The sequence below is a fragment of the Pyrus communis genome, chromosome 7, assembly GCF_041283825.1.
Source record: "Pyrus communis isolate YQ-2024b chromosome 7, ASM4128382v1, whole genome shotgun sequence".
NCBI lineage: Eukaryota > Viridiplantae > Streptophyta > Magnoliopsida > Rosales > Rosaceae > Pyrus > Pyrus communis.
The window spans coordinates 13,242,567-13,267,748 of record NC_142571.1 but is presented as its reverse complement, the minus strand read 5'-3'; the positions used below and the strand labels follow the sequence as shown (position 1 = coordinate 13,267,748).

The 25,182-nt window shown below is 39.5% G+C and overlaps 2 non-coding genes and 1 pseudogene across 2 annotated transcripts; 1 reads left to right on the top strand and 2 right to left on the bottom strand.

The window, feature by feature from the left end:
* Positions 1-3,462: 3,462 nt before the first annotated feature.
* Positions 3,463-3,573, top strand: LOC148695744 (small nucleolar RNA R71). The gene has a single exon (XR_015964953.1). It is a non-coding gene; the product is annotated as a small nucleolar RNA R71 (small nucleolar RNA).
* Positions 3,574-12,014: 8,441 nt separating this feature from the next.
* LOC148695743 (small nucleolar RNA R71) lies at positions 12,015-12,125 on the bottom strand. Its single transcript, XR_015964956.1, has one exon. It is a non-coding gene; the product is annotated as a small nucleolar RNA R71 (small nucleolar RNA).
* Positions 12,126-14,008: 1,883 nt separating this feature from the next.
* Positions 14,009-25,182, bottom strand: part of LOC148695742 (uncharacterized) — a 55,920-nt pseudogene continuing 44,746 nt past the window's right edge.

The window sequence follows — 25,182 nt, the reverse complement described above, 5'->3', positions numbered from 1 at the left end:
TGGCCTTGTCATGATAGAGCTTAGTCCGTTCCTTGTATATTTTGGCATTCTCATATGCTTCATTTCTAAGCTCTTCCAACTCATTAAGTTGGAGCTTCCTTGCTATTCCAGCATCCTTGTAATCAAAGTTGAACTTCTTGATGGCCCAATATGCACGGTGTTCAAGCTCCATTGGCAAGTGACAAGCTTTCCCAAACACCAGGCGATAAGGACTCATGCCAATGGGGGTCTTGTATGCTGTTCTATATGCCCATAGTGCATCATTTAACCTCAATGACCAATCCTTCCTTGTAGGGCTCACAGTCTTCATCAAAATGTTCTTGATCTCCCTATTGCTAATCTCCACTTGTCCTGAGGTCTGAGGATGGTACGGGGTTGCCACTTTGTGGTTGATGTTGTACTTCTTCATTAAGGATTCAAAGGGTTTGTTGCAGAAATGGCTGCCACCATCACTAATAATAGCTCTTGGGGTTCCAAACCTACAAAAAATCACATCTTTAAGAAAATTCAACACAACCTTATGATCATTAGTTCTTGTAGCAATGGCTTCAACCCATTTGGATACGTAATCCACTGCCACTAATATGTATAAGTAGCCAAAAGAGGATGGAAATGGTCCCATGAAATCGATTCCCCAAACATCAAAGAGTTCTACCACCAAAATGTTGTTCAATGGCATCTCATTTCTTCGGCTAATGTTCCCCATTTTCTGGCACCTATCACACTTAGAGCAAAAATCAAAAGCATCTTTGAATAAAGTAGGCCAAAAGAAACCAGATTGTAAAACCTTTAGAGATGTCTTTTTGGCACCAAAATGGCCTCCACATGCCAATGTGTGGCTAAACGTTAGAATGCTTTGTTGCTCACTCTCTGGGACACATCTCCTAATGATTTGATCAGGGCAATATTTAAACAAATATGGTTCGTCCCAAACGTAGTGCTTTACCATGGCAAGGAACTTCTTTCTTTCCTGAAAAGAAAGGTCATTTCTCATTATACCACAAGCAAGATAATTAACAAAATCTGCATACCATGGTTCTTTTTCTTGAACAACAAGGAGTTGTTCATCTGGAAATGATTCATTTAGGGGCAAAGGTTGTCCAACTCCATGGTTTTCATTAAGCCTGGACAAATGGTCAGCCACAACATTATCACTGCCCTTCTTATCTCGAATTTCCAAGTCAAACTCTTGTAGTAAGAGTATCCATCTAATCAAGCGTGGTTTAGCATCCTTCTTTGTCATCAAGTACCTAAGGGATCTTTGGAATGTTGCTGGAGCATTGCAGAGTCCAAAAGGCATTCTCCTATATGCAAATGTGCCAAAGGGGCAAGTAAAGGTTGTTTTCTCTTGATCCTCCGGAGCGATTGCAATTTGATTGTAACCTGAGTATCCATCAAGAAAACAATAGTGTGAGTACCCCGCCAATCTCTCAAGCATTTGATCTATGAAAGGCATAGGAAAGTAATCTTTTCTAGTGCTAGAATTCAACTTCCCGTAATCGGTGCAAACACGCCAACTGGCCGTGGGCTTGGTGGTCACAAGCTCATTGTTTTCATTCCTCATCACAGTGATTCCCACCTTCTTAGGCACCACCTGAATAGCACTCACCCATTTGCTATCAGAAATGGGATATATGATCCCCACATCTAACAATTTCAACACCTTATTCCTAACAACTTCCTTCATGTGTGGATTGAGTCTTCTTTGTGGCTCACGGGTTGATTTTGCTCCTTCCTCCAAAAGGATCCTATGCATGCACATGGTAGGGCTTATTCCCTTGATATCTGCAATAGACCAACCAAAAACAGATTTGAACTCTTTTAACACCCTAAGTAGTTTATCTTCTTCATTTGGGGTGAGATCAGAAGCTATGATAATTGGAAGAGTTTCAAATTCAGCTAGATATGCATATTTTAGATGTGGTGGAAGTGGTTTAAGTTCAAGTTTTGGTGCTTTAACAGTAGAAGGAGTTAGATGTGACATTGATGATTCTAAAGGCTCAAAACGAGGTGAAACATTGAAAGGATACAATGCTAATGCTTCCAAAGCAGCTACTTCTTCCATGAGTGCATCTTCCTCATCAAACTCATCTTGAGATTGACTCAAAACAGTTTGCAATGGTTCATTCGATTGTGCCTCTTGGATATTTCACGGATCTGTCTGCAAGTTGTAATGAAATGGTGGTGGCTTTCAAATCTCCCAAACCTAGTTGAAGGTACACTGAATAAGGCATTAAGTTGATGCTAGCACCCAAATCAAGCATTGCCTTCTCTACTTTCTTATCCCCTATGGTGATGTTGATAGAGAAACTTCCTGGATCCTTGAGCTTTGGTGGAAGTTTTCTTTGCAAAACTGCACTCACATTTTCAGACACCACAACCTTCTCATGTGGTCCATACTTCCTTTTGTAACTGTTTAACTCCTTGAAGAACTTCCCATATGCCGGCATATTCCTAATGACATCAAGCAAAGGTAAGTTAACATTCACTTTGCTTAGTATATCAAAAATTTCTTTGAATGACTTATCCTGCTTGCTCTTGGCAAGTCTTCCAGGGAATGGTATTGGTGGAGTGTATGGTTTCTCGGCCTTGTGAAGATTTGGTGCTTCTAGTGAGGAAGTGGCATGGCTTGGTTCCTCAATTGATTTCTCATTGTCTCCTTGAGTGACACCTGCATTCACATGATCATATTCATTAGTAACTTCATTGCCAACTCTATTATCAATAACCTTACCACTTCTAAGTGTAGTGATTGCTTTGGCTTGCTCTTGGTTCCTTTGGAGTATCACGGGTTGGCTTGGAAACTTCCCAACCTCTCTTTGGTTCAAGGCATCTGCAATCTGCCCCAATTGTGTCTCCATTTTGGTTAGGGCGGCTGAATGTTATTGGAGTGCGCTATTGGTGGAATGTTGGAATTGCAAGGTGTTTTGGGCTAACAATTTAACCGTGTCCTCAAGGGTAGTGGCAGGTTTTGGTTGGAAATTTTGGATTGGATTGTTGTTCTTCCATGAAAAGTTGGGATGATCTCTCCAACTCGGGTTATATGTGTTGGAATACATATCATTCCTTGGCCTTTGGTTGTAAGAATTCATGAGGTTCACTTGCTCTTGAACATACTCGGGGTAAGCTTCCCTAGATGGACATTGGTGAGTAGGATGGCTTGGTATGTTGCAAATGGCACACACTTCATTAGCTTTTGGCACCATGTTGAGCACGGATTCAAGCTTCCTTTCTAGGTTAGCTACCTGCAACAAAAGCTCATGATTAGAACTTGTTTCATAAACTCCAACTTTCTTACCCCTTAAATCTTTGTGTTGAGCATTAGACCCCAACATCTCATAAATGTTATATGATTCTTGAGCATTCTTTTTCTTCAATGCTCCACCTGCTGCATTATCCACAGTTGATTGACAATTTTGGGTTAGTCCATCATAGAAAATTTGCATTTGTAAATGAAAAGGTAACCCATGGTGTGGACATTGTATCAAGAGGCCTTTAAAACGCTCCCAACACTCATTGAAAGGTTCACCATCATCTTGTTTGAAGTTGAAGATTTGTCCCCTTAATGTGGCTGTCTTTTGAGTGGAAAAGAACTTCTCCAAGAACTTCTTAGCCACGGCATCCCATGTAGTGAGGGAACCTGGTGTTAGAGTCATCAACCAACTCTTGGCCTTATCTTTCAAGGTGTAAGGAAACACTCTCATCCTCAAATTCGCTTCACTCACTCCCTGCAAAGGTAAACCACTCACAACATTGTAAAATTCTTTAATATGAGCTAAAGGGTCTTCATTGGGTAAGCCATAAAATGAAGGAAACATATGGAAATGTGAAGATTTGAGATCATAGTTTCTAGCTTCTGTGGGCAGCAAGATGCATGAAGGTGAATTTGGTATGATTGGTTGAGCAAAGTCCTCCAAAGCACGAAGTTCATCTTCGTTGCCCGCCATCTCTTCTTCTCTTTCCCAATTGAATTGCTCAGATTCTTTACTTGTTGAACTAGGTGAATTCCCTTCCTCTTCCTCACGGTCAAAGGGTGAACTTGATGGCACAAAGTTGTCCAAAGTGTGGCCCTTCAACCGTTCAATTCTTTGGCCTAACTCAACAAGTTTATTTGACATATACTACCTGAAACAAAGTAACACAAGTGTGAATGAAAATCAAGAAGCAAACAACAATGAAAAGAACAAAAATAAACTTAAAAACGTTTGAAAAGACTCAAGGGATGTGGAACTAAACTCTTAGAACACTTAAACAATCCTAAAACCCAAAACAGCAACTAGAAGACTGAAAATTGCCTAAAAACCACTTTCTGGGCAGTTTTGAGCACCTACACTAATTTGGACGAAATTGGATGGAAACTTGAATCAAAACACTTATAAACACAAATCAAAACACTTTCTAACTAATTTGGACAAAACAAAGACTCAAAGGACTCAAAACAGATTCACAAGACTCAAAACAAGCTAAAAACTCTCAAAACTGCCTAAAAACACAAATTGGGCAGTTTTGACACTAAACTCAATTTTGGACGAAAATGAGGTTTGAGCTTGACTCAAAATGCTTCAAAACACAAGATAAGACAGATTCTAAGCCTAAAACTTAACAAAATATGGGGGAAATTGGATTTGGACGAAATGCAATTAAATGGACAGATTATAAAGAAAACAGATTGTAAAGCAAATTGATGTAAACCAATGGATAATGGAATGGCTAAGGTCTTCTTTTCCACACATGAAATATATGCAACTTAAACCAACTTCCAGTTATCAATTCGACAATTTATTAACCTTGACACTAATCAAAATAGCAAACAAGCAAACAAGCAATTACAAGGGACTGAAATCAGTCCCCGGCAACGGCGCCATTTTTGTTGATGAAATATTTCCTTCCTAATGCTAGAATATATTTAGTATAATGGCACAAGCAAGGGTGTCGAATCCACAGAGGAAGCTTAGTTACAATTCATGTCTACAAAAGATTTGACATAAAAGTATAAAACATGAATGAACATAGAATTGATAAGAATGAACCCTTGAAGCAAAACTGATGTTGAAATCCTTGAAGAGTTCCTTGGTGTTGCTTCTCCAAATGTGGTGCGGATGAAGTAGATTGGTTTGGTTTGGATGATTTCTGCCCTTAGGACAGAAATGGAGTGAAATGGATGTGTAATGGACTGGTTGAAGAAGCAAACTTGCGGATGGTAGATGAAATGGACAGTTTCTGTGAAAGGAAAAGAATGTAGAATGCAATGGTATGGAGGGGAAGAAATGAGTGAGTATGATGGACGGAAAATGGAGCCCAATAGAGTGTGTGTGATCCCCCAACATTCAGATTGGATCTAGGATTTGTTTAACTCAGATGGCAGAGCATAAATCAGATGGAATGATGGGTTTCTGAGTGTTGTTCTCACGGCATGGACAAGGTCTGCACAGATGTGGTTTATTTAATTAAAATGCATGTGCCCTTGCTGCCACAAGTGAGTGGAACCTGCAAAGGTCAATTGGAGCACCAGAAAATGTTTATACAAATCTGAAAATGGGAAGAACACACGGCATGGACAAAGGGATGGGTTGGATTTCTGAAATGATGGCTGCAAGGAGTTACTTGTTTAATCACAATGCATGTGAATTTCTGTAAAGATGAAGAGTAGAAATGTAATGGAGTGCACGGAATGGATGTTTGTGTTTGTTGGTGTCAAAATGGCTGAAATGAATTAAGTGATGGAAATGGGATTGTGAGGAATCTGATTTGGTGTTAGAATTGCATCAAATGATGGGATGATATGGGAACACACGGCCAAGGTTGTGACATGCATGTGAATGCATGTTTTGGTGTTGGAACCACATAATTGACTTCAATGTTTTTGCCTTGTTTAAAATCACCCAATATGGCCGAATTACATCTCTTAACACTTCACATCTTTTTTGGAATGTTTTTACTTCATTTGCCTTCCCATTGATCCAAGTTCACCCTTGGCTGCACACTAACACCAAATAATGTAAAATGCAACTAGTTCAATCTAAAACAATCACAAAAACGCCAAATAAGGAGGATATAAATGCATGCAAAGTGTGACTTATCAGTCCCAGAGAGTGAGCAACAAAGCATCCTAACATTTAGCCATACATTGGCATGTGGAGGCCATTTTGGTGCCAAAAAGACATCTCTAAAGGTTTTACAATCTGGTTTCTTTTGGCCTACTTTATTCAAAGATGCTTTTGATTTTTGCTCTAAGTGTGATAGGTGCCAGAAAATGGGGAACATTAGCCGAAGAAATGAGATGCCATTGAACAACATTTTGGTCGTGGAACTCTTTGATGTTTGGGGAATCGATTTCATGGGACCATTTCCATCCTCTTTTGGCTACTTATACATATTAGTGGCAGTGGATTACGTATCTAAATGGGTTGAAGCCATTGCTACAAGAACTAATGATCATAAGGTTGTGTTGAGTTTTCTTAAAGATGTGATTTTTTGTAGGTTTGGAACCCCAAGAGCTATTATTAGTGATGGTGGCAGCCATTTCTGCAACAAACCTTTTGAATCCTTGCTGAAGAAGTACAACATCAACCACAAAGTGGCAACCCCGTACCATCCTCAAACCTCAGGACAAGTGGAGATTAGCAATAGGGAGATCAAGAACATTTTGATGAAGACTGTGAGCCCTACAAGGAAGGATTGGTCATTGAGGTTAAATGATGCACTATGGGCATATAGAACAGCATACAAGACCTCCATTGGCATGAGTCCTTATCGCCTTGTGTTTGGGAAAGCTTGTCATTTGCCAATGGAGCTTGAACACCGTGCATATTGGGCCATCAAGAAGTTCAACTTTGATTACAAGGATGCTGGAGTAGCAAGGAAGCTCCAACTTAATGAGTTGGAAGAGCTTAGAAATGAGGCATATGAGAATGCCAAAATCTACAAGGAACGGACTAAGCTCTATCATGACAAGGCCATCCTAAGGAAGGAGTTTCACCAAGGTATGAAGGTACTTTTGTATGACTCACGTTTGAGACTTTTTCCAGGAAAACTGAAGTCTAGGTGGGTGGGACCATTCAAAGTGCTGCAAACATTTCCCCATGGAGCTGTGGAGATAGAGAACATGAAGAATGCCACTTCTTTTAAAGTCAACGGGCAGCGATTGAAACCATACTTGGATAAAGTGGAGGAAGAGCAAGTGTATCAAGTCGTAGATTTTCTTGAATTTACAACACCATGAACAAGCTACCATGTCTTGCCTAGACATTAAATAAAGCGCTTGCTAGGAGGCAACCTAGTGTGGTTTGTGTTCTTTCCTTATGTTGTGTTTATTTTGATACCATTCCTTATTCTTTGCCTAATTGCATTGCATACAATTTTAAACATCGAGGACAATGTTTAGGTTAGGTTTGGGGGTGGGATGGAAGGTTTGTTTTTTGTTATGTTTGTTTGAGGTGTTAGTTTCGGTTAAGAGTGTTTTTGCATGCTAATACGAATGTATATGAGGACTATGTTTGGAAACAAACGATTGAGTTGCTATGGAAAAGAGTTGCATCTTGTTGTCATTTATAAAGCTATAACTCTTGAAATTATGATGATAGAGGTACCATACTCAAATTCTGGAAGAAGAATAGTGGAGACTACCCTAGTGAGTTATTTTGAGCCTAATTGCTTCTTTGAGAGGGTTTAAAGTGTTTCTACTCCTATTTTTTTTCTTTCATTTTCACTTTAAATGATCTCATTACTTCTATTTCGTTTGGATGCTAAGAATCATTCTCCTTTGCAGATACCATGTATTTAGTATCATTCATGAATGAACTCAATGAGATGATGTTAGGCTATGCATGTTTAACTACTAAAAGGCTTAAATCCTACCCATTTGTGTGCTCCATTCACCCTCGTTGCAGCCAAACACTTTAGCCTAACTCTTTTATCACCCACACCATACTCTACCCATTCTAGCCCATTACAAGCCATACCTTATAGTTTGGGGAATACCAAGGTGATGAAGACTAAAGGTAAATTGAGCTTAGAACAAGATTGTGGCATGTACCGAGGGCACCTATGTTGAAGATGCTTCTAAAAAAAGTTATAAAAAAAAAAAAAAAAAAGAGAATTAAAATGGATACAAGTTCCAAATCTCCTCATTTTAATGCATAGGACCTGGACGCCAAAAACAAAGAAAAAGAAGACAAATGCAAGTGAAGAGCATGATCCTCAAGGACACTTTGGTATGCCCCAAGCTCTAGTATTTCAGATCACTTCTTTCGTAACCTATAACCTAAGCCTTACATTACAATCTTGAGAAAGACCTAGCTGATCATTGAGGATGTATTCATGGGTGATGGTAAGTGTGTGTGTTATCTATATTCTTAGCATTTGATTCATTTCATGAGATCTACTCAGAAATTGTGCTTCCATTCCAGATTTCATATGTGAGAATTTTGATTCCCTTTACATAATTTCACTCATATATGGTTGTGGAGAGACTAAACCTTAGGATCTGAGTGAAAATTTGAGTGAAATCTGTGAGGAGTAGAGTTGAGGCGAATTCTACCTTAAGCATTTGGGCATGGTGACCTTGAAGTTGTAAGACATGAAGAAATATCTTTATACTTTACAATTGATACGATTTTTTTGAAGTGGCAAACTTTTGAGTTTGATTGTATAACAAGACTATCATTGGTTCTTATTAGTTTGTTTAAAGCATGTTTTAACCAAGTTGTTTGCAGTTTTTGTAGATGTTTGTGGGTTCATCACTGTAAACCCTCAGGAGACACAACTCCTCCAACTAGGGACACCTAGGGGTTCAAAGGCTTGTTGCACATGCTCAGTGCAATCGTTTAGCCAGCGAAAGTGGTTTAGTTAGATGTTTGAGTTTTGTGTGTTTTAGTTTTAAATTTGCTCGAGGACTAGCAAAAACCAGGTTTGGGGGTATTTGATAAGTCACATTTTGCATACATTTATATCTTCCTTATTTGGCTTCTTTGTGATTGTTTTGGATTAAACTAGTTGCATTTTACATTATTTGGTGTTAGTGTGCAGCCAAGTGTGAATTTGGATCAATGGGAAGGCAAAATCATTGAAGTCAGCTATGTGGTTCCAACACCAAAACATGCATTCACATGCATGTCACAACCTTGGCCGTGTGTTCCCATATCATCCCATCATTTTATGCACTTCTAGCACCAAATCAGATTCCACACAATCATGCCGTGCACTCCCATGTGATTGCAAGTCAGATTATGCATCCCATTACCTTTCTCCATTTCATCTTTGCAGAAATCCACATGCATCTTGATTAAATATACCACATACCTGCAGATCATGTCCATTCCTTGCATCCTTTATTCCAGAAATTCACTCATTCCATCATTCCATGCCGTGTGCTTTCTTCACCTTTCCAGAATTTGTACAAACAATTCAGCCTTGCAGAAATCCACATGCATGAGTCAATTAAAATAGCCACATGCTTGGACATTGCCCATGCCGTGCGTCCACCACCTCAGAAACACATGCATTCCCAGCTCTCTTATGCATTCCCAACACCTAAACAGATCACCTTTGCATTTCCTAATCCTTCATGTCCATCCCGTGCACTTCCATACCATTTCCAGATTATTATAACCAATTTCAGGTTACCCACTTCATGCTTGCAGACATTCCACATGTGTCTTGAATAAAATAAACCACATACCTGCAGATCATGTCCATGCTTTGCAGGTATCACGCCAGAAATCCACTCATCCAACCATTTCATGCGATTCCAAATCCCTCATGCCCATACCGTGCACATTCACACCCTTTTCAGCATTCCTTTCACATGGATCATGTCAGCTTTCACATGCATTCTGATTGTTTTTCCATCATTAACCATTTTCAGAAATGCACTAAGGGACTCACTCACTCTCTCTCTCGGATTGGATTCCATTACACACACCCAATTTGCTCCACTTCGGTGCATTATTCATTACACATTCTCTCCATTCCATTGCATTCGACATTCTCTCCCATTCACAGAAAACTATCTACATTTTATTCCATTACACATTCTCTTCCATCTGCATTGTGGTTCTTCATTCAGTCCATTACACACACATAGCCGCTCCATTCCCACTCCATTTCTCTCCATTTCTGTCCCATTGGCAGCAACCATTCAACCATCATCGATCAACCCCCATTTACATCACATTTGGAGAACCAACACCGAAGGCACTCCTCAAGGAATTCAACATCAATTTTGCTTCAAGGGTTTCTTCTTATTAATTCTATGTTCATTCATGTTTTATATTTTTATGTTAAATCTTTTGTAAACATGAATTGTAACTAATCCTCCTCTAGGGATTCGATGTAACCTTGCAAAGTTTGCCATGTAATTAAGTTAGAATGCTCAGTTTGTCCATCTATTTCTTGTTTCATTCTCTGATTTAATTGTGACTTAGTGTGTTGATTTTAATGTTTGATCATCATTTGAATTAATCACTAAGTTGTGTAGCCAAGATTAAAACACACATCATGCATAATCTTGGTGGAAATGTGAATGAATGAAGGGGATGTTTAGCATACATCCTGCCGAGTTATTCCCTTTGATCAAATCCACACATCATATGGTTGATCATGTCCAAGTGAAACAAACTCAAGAAATAAGTAGATGAATGAGTATAAACTAACTTAACAAACATGGACTTGGTTTAGCAATGGTGAAACCGAATCCCTAGTTTCATCTCCATTGGTACTATCTCATTTTATTAATTGTTGAATCATTTATTTATGTTTACTTCACTTTCTTATACTTTCAAGTTACAACAACAAATCTGCCTATTCTGTTTAGTTTGATTCATTTCATAGAGTTCTTGCAAAACAAGTCATTACATAGGTCCAATTAGTCCCTGCGGATTCGACACCCTTGCTTGTGCCATTATACTAAATATATTCTAGCATTAGGAAGGAATAATACATCAACAAAAATGGCGTCGTTGCCGGGGATTGATTTCAGTCCCTTGTAATTGCTTGTTTGCTTGTTTGCTATTTTGATTAGTGTCAAGGTTCATAACTTGTCGAATTGGTAACTGGAAGTTGGTTTAAGTTGCATATATTTCGTGAGTAGAGAGGAATCCCTTAGCCATTCCATTATCCATTGGTTTACATCAATTTGCTTTACAATCTGTTTTCTTTACAATATGTCCATTTAATTAAATTTCGTCCAAATACAAATTCCCTCCCATATTTTGTTAAGTCTTAAGCTTAGAATCTGTCTTATCTTGTGTTTTGAAGCATTTTGAGTCAAGCCCAAACCTAATTTTCGTCCAAAGTTGAGTTTAGTGTCAAAACTGCCCAGTTTGTGTTTTTAGGCAGTTTTGAGTCTTGTGAATCTGTTTTGAGTCCTTTGAGTCCTTTCAAACGTTTTTAAGTTTATTTTTGTTCATTTCATTGTTGTTTGCTAGTAGATTTTCATTCACACTTGTGTTATTTTATTTCAGGTAGTATATGTCAAATAGACTTGTTGAGTTAGGCCAAAGAATTGAACGGTTGAAGGGCCACACTTTGGACAACTTTGTGCCATCAAGTTCATCCATTATCCGTGAGGAAGAGGAAGGGAATTCACCTAGTTCAACAAGTAAAGAATCTGAGCAATTTAATTGGGAAGGAGAAGAGGAGATGGCGGGCAATGAAGATGAGCTTCGAGCTTTGGAGGACTTTGCTCAACCAATCATACCAAATTCACCTTCATGCATCTTGCTGCCCACAGAATCTAGAAACTATGATCTCAAATCTTCACATTTCCATATGTTTCCTTCATTTTATGGCTTACCTAATGAAGACCCTTTAGCTCATATTAAAGAGTTTTACAATGTTGTGAGTGGTTTACCTTTGCAGGGAGTAAGTGAAGCAAATTTGAGGATGAGAGTGTTTCCTTACACCTTGAAAGATAGGGCCAAGAGTTGGTTGATGACTCTAACACCAGGTTCCCTCACTACATGGGATGCCGTGGCTAAGAAGTTCTTGGAGAAGTTCTTTTCCACTCAAAAGACAGCCACATTAAGGGGACAAATCTTCAACTTCAAACAAGATGATGGAGAACCTTTCAATGAGTGTTGGGAGCGTTTTAAAGGCCTCTTGATACAATGTCCACACCATGGGTTACCTTTTCACTTACAAATGCAAATTTTCTATGATGGACTAACCCAAACTTGTCAATCAACTGTTGATAATGCAGCAGGTGGAGAATTGAAGAAAAAGAATGCTCAAGAGTCATATAACATTTATGAGATGTTGGGGTCTAATGCTCAACACAAAGATTTAAGGGGTAAGAAAATTAGAGTCTATGAAACAAGTTCTAATCATGAGCTTTTGTTGCAGGTAGCTAACCTAGAAAGGAAGCTTGAATCCGTGCTCAACATGGTGCCAAAAGCAAATGAAGTGTGTGCCATTTGCAACTTACCAAACCACCCTACTCATCAATGTCCATCTAGGGAGGCTTATCCCGAGTATGTTCAAGAGCAAGTGAACCTCATGAATTCTTACAATCAAAGACCAAGGAATGATATGTATTCCAATACATATAACCCGAGTTGGAGAGATCATCCCAACCTTTCATGGAAGAACAACAATCAATTCCAAACTTTCCAACCAAAACCTGCCACTACCCTTGAGGATACGGTTAAGTTGTTAGCCCAAAACACTTTGCAATTCCAACATTCCACAAATAGCACTCTCCAACAACATTCAGCAGCCCTAACCAAAATGGAGACACAATTGGGGCAGATTGCAGATGCCTTGAACCAAAGAGAGGTTGGGAAGTTTCCAAGCCAACCCGTGATACTCCAAAGGAACCAAGAGCAAGCCAAAGCAATCACTACACTTAGAAGTGGTAAGGCTATTGATAATAGAGTTGGCAATGAAGTTACTAATGAATATGATCATGTGAATGCAGGTGTTACTCAATGAGACAATGAGAAACCAAATGAGGAACCAAGCCATGCTACTTCCTCATTTGAAGCACCAAATCTTCACAAGGCCGAGAAACCATACACTCCACCAATACCATTCCCTGGAAGACTTGCCAAGAGCAAGCAGGATAAGTCATTTAAGGAGATTTTTGATATACTAAGCAAAGTGAATGTTAACTTACCTTTACTTGATGTCATTAGGAACATGCCGGCATATGGGAAGTTCTTCAAGGAGTTAAACAGCTACAAAAGGAAGTATGGACCACATGAGAAGGTTGTGGTGTCTGAGAATGTGAGTGCAGTTTTGCAAAGAAAACTTCCACCAAAGCTCAAGGATCCAGGAAGTTTCTCTATCAACATCACCATAGGGGACAAGAAAGTAGAGAAGGCAATGCTTGATTTGGGTGCTAGCATCAACTTAATGCCTTATTCAGTGTACCTTCAACTAGGTTTGGGAGATTTGAAAGCCACCACCATTTCATTACAACTTGCAGACAGATCCGTGAAATATCCAAGAGGTATAGTAGAAGATATTCTAGTTCAAGTTGATAAACTAATCTTGCCTGCAGATTTTGTAGTGTTGGACATGGAAGAAGCTCCTATACATGATCGTGAGTTGCCTATATTACTTGGGAGACCTTTCATGGCCACGGCCAAAACCATCATTGATGTGCAAAATGGACTCCTCACTATGACAGTGTTAGGAGAGACAGTTCAATTCAAAGTGTTTGAATCTCTTTCTCATCCTTCGTCATCTCTTGATTGTTATGCCATTGATGTGCTTGATTCACTTGTATTTTCTAAGTTCTTGCAGGCACAATCAAATGACCCATTACAAACGGTTTTGAGTCAATCTCAAGATGAGTTTGATGAAGAAGATGCACTCATGGAAGAAGTAGCTGCCTTGGAAGCATTAGCATTGTATCCTTTGAATGTTTCACCTCTTTTAGAGCCTTTAGAATCATCAATGTCACATCTAACTCCTTCCACTGTTAAGGCACCAAAACTTGAACTTAAACCACTTCCACCACATCTAAAATATGCATATCTAGCTGAATTTGAAACTCTTCCAGTTATCATAGCTTCTGACCTTACCCCAATTATCATAGCATATTAGGCCAATAATAGCTGAATTTGAAACTCTTCCAGTTATCATAACTGAATTTGAAACTCTTCCAGTTATCATAGCATATTAGGCCAATAAAATCCAGATTGTAACACCTTTAGGGCTGTCCTTTGGGTGCCAAAATGTCCCCCACATGCATAAGTATGGCAGAACGTAAGAATGGAATTAAATTCAGATTCGGGCACACATCTACCCACAATCTGATCTGGGCAGAATTTCCATAAATATGGATCATCCCAAACATAAAAACATGCATCATGAACAAGTTTATCACGTTGGAACTTGTTTAGGGTACTAGGAACTTGCTTAGACACCAAGAAATTGACCAAATCGGCATACCAAGGGGTTCTTACCTCAATGGACAGAAGTTGCTCGTCCGGAAACGTTTCTAAAATGGGGGTGGACTCTTCCTCACGCACCATTCTACTTAGGTGGTCAGCCACCACGTTTTCACACCCTTTCTTGTCTCGGATTTCAAGATCGAACTCTTGAAGTAGGAGCATCCAACGAATGAGTCTTGGCTTAGCCTCCTTTTTGGTGAGAAGATACTTCAAGGCTGCATGGTCAGTGAAAACAATTACTTTAGTACCAAGAAGATATGATCTAAACTTATCTAATGCAAATACAATAGCCAAGAGTTCTTTTTCGGTTGTGGAATAATTAAGTTGAGCATCATTCAACGTCCGTGAGGCGTAGTAGATGACATGCGGCCTCTTGTCCTTTCTTTGTCCTACAACTGCTCCTAAAGCATAGTCGGACGCATCACACATAAGCTCGAACGGGAGGCTCCAATCCGGGGGAACAATAATGGGTGCCGTGGTCAACAACTCCTTGAGTTGGTTGAATGATGCCGTGCACTCCTTAGTGAATTCAAACGCCACTTCTTTTTGTAGGAGACGGCATAGTGGTTGTGCAATTTTAGAAAAATCCTTGATAAATCGTCTATAGAATCCTGCATGGCCAAGAAAAGAACGGACCTCTCTAACCGAAGTAGGAGAGGGTAAGTGACGTATAAGATCTATTTTAGACTTATCAACTTCAATTCCTTTTTCAGAGATGATATGACCCAAAACTATACCTTGTTTAACCATAAAATGACATTTTTCCCAATTCAAAACAAGGTTAGTTTCCATGCATCTTTTCAAGATTAAAGTGAGATTATGCAAACAAGCATCAAATGAGTCTCCAAACACACTAAAATCGTCCATAAATACTTCAATTATCTTTTCAACATAATCAGAGAAGATACTTACCATGCATCGTTGGAAAGTGGCCGGTGCATTGCATAAACCAAATGGCATACGACGATATGCAAAAGTACCAAATGGACAAGTAAAGGTGGTCTTTTCTTGATCATCCGGCGCTATGACAATTTGATTGTAACCCGAATAACCATCAAGAAAGCAATAAAAAGAATGACCGGCTAACCTTTCAAGCATTTGATCAATGAATGGTAAAGGGAAGTGATCTTTCCTTGTTGCGGCATTTAGCTTCCTATAGTCAATGCACACCCTCCAACTGGTTTGAATGCGTGTAGGCACAAGTTCATCTTCTTCATTCTTCACCACAGTGACTCCGGACTTTTTGGGAACCACTTGGACCGGTGAAACCCAACAACTATCCGAGATGGGATAGATGACGCCACAATCTAGTAACTTGATGATTTCCTTCTTCACTACTTCCATCATTGGTGGGTGGAGTCGACGTTGGGCTTCCCTTGATGGTTTGGCGCCTTCTTCCATGAGAATTCGATGCATGCACGTGGTAGGGCTTATACCCTTGATATCGGCCAAAGTCCACCCAATGGCTGTTTTGTGCTCTTTGAGAACCCTCACCAACTTCTCCTCCTCTTGTTCCGTGAGTGATGAAGCTATAATGACGGGCAATGTGTCTTGCTCTCCCAAAAACACATACTTCAAGTGATTTGGCAACGGTTTGAGCTCAAGGGTAGGTGGTTGTTCTATAGAAGGAAGCAACTTATTAGTTGAAATTGGAATGGAAATTGGACTAGGGGACTTACCTTGGAGCCGTGGCAATGACTCTAGGGCTGCCACGGTCTCTATTACATCTTCATCAAAGGCCACGGCATAATTGTTCATTTGTATGTCGTGGGTTGCTATGGTGCCATTCATGTGACCCTTCGTTTCTATGCCATTTGTAATGACCGTTTCAAGTGCATCGCCATGTAATTGATCAAGGTGTGCCTGCGCCAAAGAATCAAGAATATCAATAGAGAAACATGAGTGATCATCTTTAGGAAATCTCATAGTTTCAGAAATATTAAAATCAATCACTTCCCCATCGAATTCCATTGTTAAAGTGCCTTTAAACACGTCTATCTTAGTTCGGGCTGTCTTCATGAATGGCCTCCCAAGAAGAATCGGCAAGGATGGAGCATGGGTGGTTTCCTCCATTTCAAGGACATAGAAATCCGCCGGGAAGATCAAATTATTCACCTGCACTAAGACATCTTCCAATACGCCCTTTGGATAGGCATTAGATCTATCGGCCAACTGAATAATCACACCATCATTTTTCAATTCACCAAGGTTTATTGAAGCATAAATAGAGTATGGCATGACGTTAATTGAAGCTCCTAAGTCTAACATAGCATGTTCGAACTTAGTTTGACCAATAATACAAGGGATTGTAAAGCTACCTGGATCTTTGCACTTTGGTGGTAACTTTCTTTGTAAAACAGCGGAAACGTTCTCACTTACCCTTACTACCTCTTTATGTGACGCCCTCTTCCTTGTAGTGCACAATTCCTTTAAGAACTTAGCGTATTTGGGCACTTGCTTTATGGCATCTAGGAGCGGGATATTGACTTGAACTTTCCTAAACGTCTCAAGAATGTCCTTCTCATGCTCCTCCTTCTTTGTTTGCAAAAATCTGTGAGGAAAAGGCACGTTTAGTGGAATAGAACTTGACAAAGTCGAATTTGGACTTACCTTAGGCATGTTGGACGGTTTTGGCACAATAGGGGGCTGCGGCAAAGTTTCTTTCACCCTTGTCGTGGCCTTCTTTGCTTGTTCCTCCTCTTCTTGCAGCAACATGTCCTCTTCTTGACTTGTTTTGGATGGCCTTGAGGTGGTTCCGACCTCCTTACCACTTCTCAACATGATTGCCTTGGCAGATTCGCACCCTCCCCTTGGATTGACAATGGTTGAGCTAGGGAGCTTGCCTTTGTCTCGGAATTGTCCGCCAAATTCCGCAATCTGCCCAATTTGTTTCTCCAAGTGATCCACCCTTTTGTCTTGGTTTTGCATGGCTTTGGTTTGATCCTCTTGCCCCTGAGACAAATTGGTAAGTGTTTCATTGCCCAACGACGTACCTTGATTGTTTTGGGTAGGTTGTGCTTGGTTTGGATTGGGGCCGAATGGCTTGGTGTAGAACCCCGGGGGTTGTTGTCTAAAGCCTCCTTGTTGTTGAGGTTGTTGAGGTTCCCTCCACTTGAAGTTTGGATGGTCTCTCCAACCCGGATTGTATGTGTTGGAATATGGATCATTCCTTGGTTGATTGTGGCTAGGAAATCCAATGGCATTTGCACTCTCCCATCCCCCATTCTCAATCAATTGAGGGCATTTTTCCGAAGGGTGTCCTTGGATAGAACATACACCACATACAATCGGTCCTTGTATCTTCATTCCTTCGGCCATCTGAGACACAATAGAAGTAAGATTAGCTATCTGAGATTGAATATCGGATTGAGAACTTACCTTATTCAAGTGTTGCCGTGGAGGGTCCCTTTGCCCAAGTCCTTCATATTGTTGTGCATTTAGAGCACGGTTTGCAATTAGGGTCTTGGCTGACATAGGAGTTTTGTCCACCAATGCACCTCCCGCCGAAGCATCGAGCATTTGCCTTTCAATGGGAAGAAGGCCCTCATAGAAATATTGAAGGAGAAGCTCCTCCTTCATTTGATGTTGAGGACATGATGCAACAAGGGCTTTAAAACGCTCGTAGTATGCCGGAAAAGATTCTCCTTGACTTTGTTGGATTCCGCTAATTTTCTTCGTCAAGAGAATGACTCTTGAAGTAGGGAAGAACTTCTCCAAGAACGCTCTCTTCATGCTCTCCCAAGAAGTAACGGTCCTGGGTGCCAATTCATAAAGCCAATCCTTAGCCTTTTCCACAAGAGAGAATGGAAAAGCTTTCATCATTAGAATGTTCCCATCGACATTTATGGGTGTCATGCTCGAACAAACAACCTCGAACTCCTTGAGATGCTTGTTGGGATCTTCCATGGAAAGCCCATGGTATTTCGGAATGTGGTGCAACAAGCTTGACTTCAACTCGAATTCATCAGTCTTGCCTTGGGCAGCCGCGGGGTATTGAATGCATAATGGTGCGGCATTGGTCAACCCCGAGGTCGAAAGCTCTTTAATGGTCCGATTGTCCGCTGCCATAACTTCTTCTTCCACACTTTCAAACTCAGATTCGGCCTCTGAACTTGAACTAGGTTCACTAGGTTCGGGATGCCTCCTCTTTCTTCTCAAATCACGTTCAAAATCGTCGTTAAAGTCCAAGATATGTGCATGCACAGTTTGAGAACTCCACGTCATGCACTAGTACCTAAACCAAGAAAACAAAACAAAATAAGAAAACTAGGTAAATTACACTAAAAACATACGGCAAAAACACAAGGGATTAGCAATTTTGCTAATCCCCGGCAACGGCGCCAAAATTTCATGCGAGATTTATACGCACACAAATTAAACCCTCTTTTTGTCAATTGTAGTAAGTATGTAAGTAGGGATCGTTCTTAACCGGGGATTAGGAGGGATTGCAAATCACTTGGAAACTGACTCAAAAACGTAAAATAAAGTTTAAAACACTAAACTAGACTCAAAGAATGCGAAACTAAATGCTTGAAACACTAAAACAAACCAAAAGACTCAAATATCACCCAAAACACTCAAAACTGCCTTAAAAACACTTTCTGGGCAGTTTTGAGCACTTTGGTGAATTTGGACGAAATTGTGAAACAAATTGAATCAAAACACTTATAAACACAAACTAATACACTTTCTAACTAAATTGGACATTAAAGTAAAGGGGGATTTAGGATTTGACGAAAATTGAAATAACGAAACAAGTTAATAAACTAGACAGAATGTAAATACGAAATTGATGAAATGGAATGAATGGATGATAGAATAGCTAAGGGGTTCATCTCCATACATGTTACACTTGCATAATAAAACGATTTCCAATTGCATTTCAATAAACCATTAATTCTCAACGCTCCAAGTTAATTAGGTCCGCTTAAATTAACTTTCAAATCTTCCTAACGTTATTGAATTGGATGATTGCATACGACAACCCAAAACATTCCCCACAAGTCCCCTACATGATTGCATAATAGAGATACAAGCAAGAATCATTACGCTCTATGAAAATTATAAGTGTTGACGAGGCATTCGTTACTGTGGAATACGCATGAAACTTATGCCAAGAATTCGTTTAACGCGATTGTTTATAAGCAACCTCCACTACTTGCGAATATAAGTTCGTAACTATTAGGTGAAACTTACTTATATTCTAGCGTCATATTCATGCATGAAAATTAAGCGCGCATTCTCAATAAACATACATAAATAAGTTATCAATCAAACGGTTAAACAAATTGAATCCACAACTTATGAAACGCAATTAGAAGTAATCAAATCAAAATGCAAGCATAAACATATATTTTGAATCCCCCCTAGCCAAAGGGGGTTTAGTTGAATTTAAACATTGGAATCAAAGAAACACCTAAACATTCCAACAACTCAAACTTGAATTGTATGAACGTTTAGGCCCTCTTCTCTTCCATTCCTCATTCGTACAAAACAAAGAGTATTGAAATTAAACATTGAAATCAAAGAAACACCTAAACATTCCAACAACTCAAACTTGAATTGTATGAACGTTTAGGCCCTCTTCGTTGTAGCACAAGGTCTAAGGATAGTTTGATGGTGTGAATGGTTTGGGGAGTGGTTGGAGTGGCTGCAATGGAGGAGAAAAGTGTTTTGGTGGCTGCTGTAAGGGTGTGGAGAGGTTTTGACGAATTTCTAGAATATGGAAGAGTGAATGCATGTGGCTGCAAGGTGTGAATGATTATGGACACATGTGGCTACAATGGATTAGGAATCCTTCAATTTCGTCCATTCCTTTTGCTCCAAACATAAGCTATCCATTCCAAGTCCAATTTTGCTCCAAAATGCTCCAAAATGCATCTTTTTGCTTCCTTAGCCATATGAACCTAAAAACACACAAAAATGGCTTAAACTACTAAAACAACTATGAATTAACAATATAAATGCACGAAAACAAGCTAAGTAAGTCGCCTAAATATGCTCCTATCAGAAGTCATACATTATAACCATAACCAAGCATATACCAAGAGTAAATCAAACTTTCTCTATGTTTATAACTCTTTTTAACCGTCATGTAATTACAAACCAAATCCTTATCATTGTGCTGGAAGGTACCCTAAGACACAAACACACAAAAACGACTCAAAACACTCTTTTTAGGCTTTTCAAAACTTGTTTTTTTTTTTTTTTTTCAAATTTTTATGTGATTTTCGGAGTTATAAAAACAAAACATACTAAAACACTCTAAAACAACTTAAAAACACCTTAAAACAGCAAGGAACAACATTTGAAGTAATGGGTGATAAAATCCCACGAATTTGCATTAAATATACATAGTTAGCCCCCCCCCCCCCCACACTTAAATCAAACATTGTCCTCAATGTTTTAAGCATAGATTCACACAAAACATAAGTAAACACACAAAAAACAACTAAACATACTAAACATGGTAGAATGTAACTTAACAAAGAGAAGAGTTTAGGGACGCAAATCTGGTTATGGAGTGTAAATTCCATCTTCTCCTTGGTAATTGCATTGAGGCATTGATCTTGGTGATTCCACAGGTTTTCTCTTGAACTGGTTTCTGCCCATCGTTAATTTTCCTTTGTGCTACTTCTTGAACTGGGCAGCAGGATTCTTTTGGTCTTCCCCGAAGGTCTGAGCTTCCTCCTTTTATCTGTTTCTTTGTTCAATCTTTCCAATTCGTATTGAAGAGGGTTAGAGGATAGCTCAGCATATGCAGTTGTTGCTTGTCTCCATATGCTTCAATGTATCATTTTTACTTGCCTTACTTGCTCCGTTGAAGATGACTACTCGAGAGCAACGCTAGGTAAGCAACCAGGAATAAATTCCAGGCAGTTGGCTCCAGATCGAAAGACTGACTCCAAGTGCCGGCTGATTGCTTCTTTCACTTTGCCATGCGAGTAAGAACAAGGACAAAGAAAAAGACAAGGAAAGAGCATGATATGAGATACTTTTGCTTTTGACCTTGATGATATGAGATACCTTTGCTTTTGAAGAAGCGGTGAATGAATCAGCACATGTATTTGTTGTGCTGTTTCCTCCTGGGTCATCTGTACTCCAGGCATCTGGTATCATCTTTGGGGAAGAAGAAAAAAATGAGTATTTCGAAAGGCTTTGCGGCCTCAGAGGTGAGGAAGAGTTGGGCATTTTCTTCAGGTCTGCCTTGCCATAAAAGACGAAGGTCGACATATATAGAGATAATATCAAGTGGTGGTACTGTTCTTTTACCCTTGTCGACAAACGTTTTGATCCCGCAAATCCGGCTTTTTGAAATAGTGGCGCCTCTTCGATTTCTGAACGACGCCCCTTCGATTTCTAAACGACGCCCCTTCGTTTTCTGAACGACACGTAGTAATGCGGATGCGGCTCCTTTTGACAAAGCTGCACATGTTTTCTGAAAAGCAGAGAAAGCGTCGCCGAACTTTGCGCTTGTCGGCTAAAGATGTGTAGTTGCGATGATGGCCTCCACGTGTTTTCTGAAAAGAAGAAATCTTTTGACAAAGTTGAACACGTCCTCTGAAAAGCCGAGAAAGCGTCGCCTAAATTACGCCGGAAATTCCGGCTTTTTGAATCGATGGACGCGTCGCCTTGGCTTCTTATAGAGGTATCGATCACCGCCAACATACACTCTGAAGATTTCCCATTCTTGAACATCGTCTCCGGCCCTTTGAAATTTTAACTCCATCCACCCCTTCTCTTTGAACACTTTTGAAAAATGGCAAACCCATCGAACCTTAGCTTAGAATTGAGTCTCAGCAGTGATACGGGCGTGCCGCGTCAAGGTAACGTATGGCGCCCTTCTTTCTTATCTTCTAACGGTGATAGGAGCATATTTAGGCGACTTAACTAGCTTATTCTTGTGCATTTGTGCTATTATTTCTTAGTTAATGTCGTATTACAACTCAATTTCGTGTGTTTGTAGGTCCTATGGGTCAAAGTATCAAGAAAGTGCATTTTGGTGCATTTTGGAGCTATTTTGGACACTATGGGGATAGCTTGCATATGGGCTAACATGGATGGACGAATTTGAACTTCAAGAGGCTAGATATGTGATGAAAAGAGGAAGGAACTAAGCTAAGGACAAAGTGGATAAGGAAGGAGCTCAAAAGAGGAAACCTTATCCAAAACATTATCTAAACATTATCCAACCTTATCCAACATTATCCAATTATCCAAAACATTATCCAAACCTTATCTCATCTTATCCTATCCAAACCTTATCATGTCTTACTCCTAATTACATGGGGACTTAAATGGATCATTCTAGAACCTATTTCTAGAAGCATTCTATTCTAGAAGGCCCAAATCTGCCACAAAACCTACTCTTTCTAGAAACCCTAGAAAAGTGGCGCCCCAAAGCTTTCTAGAAGGCTTTGGCTTGCCTTGCAAGCCAAGCAACCCTCTCCCCTAAGTCAGCCACACCTCCCTAGGCCCAATCCCTTTGGGATTCTGATTTCCAAGGCCTAATCCTTGTGGATTGGGGTATACAATTCCTTTTATAAAACTATGTGGGCCAAAAACCTCTTCCTAGGTGGATTTGACAACCCATGACTGAATTCTAGGGCCCTAATCCACCAAATCTGCTAAGTAAACCCTAATCTAATAAACCCTAGGACTATATAAACATATTTTCAGCCACAAATTCGGACCACCCCTTATGCTATTCAGAAACCCTTGTGCCGCACCTCCATTCTCCATTCTAAGCCTCCATAGACCTCCCTACACATCCATATATCTCTGCCGCACCCTTCCCCACCATAATCAACCATCCTCCATCCCTCCAAACTAGAAAACACCATCCAAAACCCCCAATTCCATCACCCACACTTTGTGCCGCAACAAGGTGGAGGAAGAGGAGCCAATCTGTGCATCGAATTCATCTTGGATTGCTGAGCATTTAGGTGTATTCTTTCTTATGATTTCAATGTTTAAATTCAATACTTTTTGTTGTGCAAGCATGAGGAACTAATCCCCCCTTTGGCTAGGGGGGAATTTCGAAACCATGGTTATATTTGCATGATGATTTGATTACTTTCAGTTGTGATTTCATGAATGATGAATTCAATTTACTTATCTATTTTAATTAAAACTTGCTTATGTATATGAATTGAGAGTGCACGCTTGATTTGCATGCATAAACATGATGCTAGGATATGAGGGAACTTCACCTAATCGTTGGGAACTCACATCCATGAGTAGTTAAGATTGTTGGTCGCAATTATGTTAAGTAAATTCTTGGCATAAGTATCATGCGCTTTCATAGTTACGAATGCCTCGTCAACACCTATGATTTCCATAGAACCTAATGATCTTTGATTGTCTTTCTATTATGCGCTTTCATATAGAAAACTTTTAAGGAATAATTTGATTGCAATGCGCTATTTCCATTCAATTCAATGACCTAAGGGAAATCTGAGAGTTAATTTAAGCGTACCTAATTAACTTGGGGTGTTGAGGTTCATAAATTCATCGAATAAGCAACTGGAGATTATTTTGTATGCAAGTATGCCATGTGTGTAGAAAAACCTCCTAGCCATCTCACCATCCATTTAATTCCACCAATTTCGTTAAAATCTGCCTAGTTTACATATTTGTTTTGTTTCGTTTGATTTTCGTCAAAAACCAATCCCCCAAGTGTCTTAGAGTGTCTAATTAGTTAGAATATGTTTTAGAATGTGTTTTTGAGTGTTTTGATTCAAGTTGTTACCCAAATTCGTCCAAATTAGTGAAAGTGCTCAAAACTGCCCAGAAAGTGTTTTTAAGGCAGTTTTGAGTGTTTTGGGGCTGTTTTGAGTCTTTGGGTTTGTTTTAGTGTTTTTATTGTTTAGCTTTGCATTCTTTGAGTCTAGTTTAGTGTTTTAACCTTTGTTTTACGTTTTTGAGTCAGTTTCCAAGTGATTTAGCAATCCCTCCTAATCCCCGGTTTAGAACGATCCCTACTTATTTATATGCTACAATTGTCAAAAGAGGGTTAATTTGTGTGTTAAGCTAATTTTCACATCAAATTTTGGCGCCGTTGCCGGGGATTAGCAACTTTGCTAATCCCTTGGTTCTTTTCTTTTTGGTTTAGTTGTTTTCGTTTTAGTTTCTAACTTAGTGTTGTTTTCTTTGTTTGTTGTTACTTTTGATATGTGATTTAGTTCTCTTTCTTTGATTTTAGGTACTAGAGAAGTAAGATATGGATTTTGCTAGCATTCAAGCTCAATTGGCAAATCTTACTTCTCAATTGTCGCCGTATGCCGAAAGGACCACAATGCAAAGTGTCCCTACATTTGGTGCTTCATATAGGCAAGGATTTCAAGCCAATCAATGTCCACAAAGAGATTGGAGGGATCATTCAAACTCTATGTGGTGGGCAGCCATATGAGGAGTTCTATTCAACACCTATGCAGCCACCACAACTTCATATGCAATATGCTCAATTAAATTCAAGTTCGTCAATAGATTATAATCAAATTCTTAATGAATTAAATTCTTTGGTGCAGGGGTCACAAAATCAAGCCAAGGAGGCTCAACAAGAAGCATATTGGCAACCATATGAGGAGTTCTATTCAACACCTATGCAGCCACCACAACCTCCCCCACAACAATTCCAATCAAGTTCAAGTATGTCCATGGATAATGATAGAAATTTTCAATTACTAACCTCTTTGACGCAGGACGAACAAAATCAAGACAAGAAGTTGGGTAAATTGGAGGAGCAAATTGGGCAGATTATGGAGTTCATGAAACAAATTCA